Source organism: Crocuta crocuta, unplaced genomic scaffold (genome assembly GCF_008692635.1).
Source record: "Crocuta crocuta isolate KB4526 unplaced genomic scaffold, BGI_CrCroc_1.0 scaffold864, whole genome shotgun sequence".
NCBI classification, from domain to species: domain Eukaryota; kingdom Metazoa; phylum Chordata; class Mammalia; order Carnivora; family Hyaenidae; genus Crocuta; species Crocuta crocuta.
Window position 1 is genome coordinate 151,151 of NW_027530615.1, and position 290 is coordinate 151,440.

Sequence of the window (290 nt, forward strand, 5' to 3'; positions counted from 1 at the left end):
AACTTATATGAAAATAGAATATCCAGCCAGAAAAAAAAAAAACAATAAAAACAAGAATATCCAGCCAGAAGCTAATTTTTTACATCTTTGTGGCTATGATTAATATCTAGTGTCTGAAGAAAAAGTGCAGACCGTACGATCTCCTAACTACTGGCCAAATTCTATATTCTTATCAATAGAGGTTCACTAAATATCTGTATGTAAACACTACTAACCCATTTAGCTTATTTTATGACTTAAAAGTAATAAAATGGTTTCTTCAGGATTATGTTAAAAATGGCTCCTCCCAT

The 290-nt window shown here is 30.3% G+C and overlaps 1 protein-coding gene across 1 annotated transcript in view; it reads right to left on the minus strand.

Annotated features, from left to right (window-relative positions):
• ATRX (ATRX chromatin remodeler) overlaps positions 1 to 290 on the minus strand; it is a 261,336-nt gene that overhangs the window by 105,310 nt on the left and 155,736 nt on the right.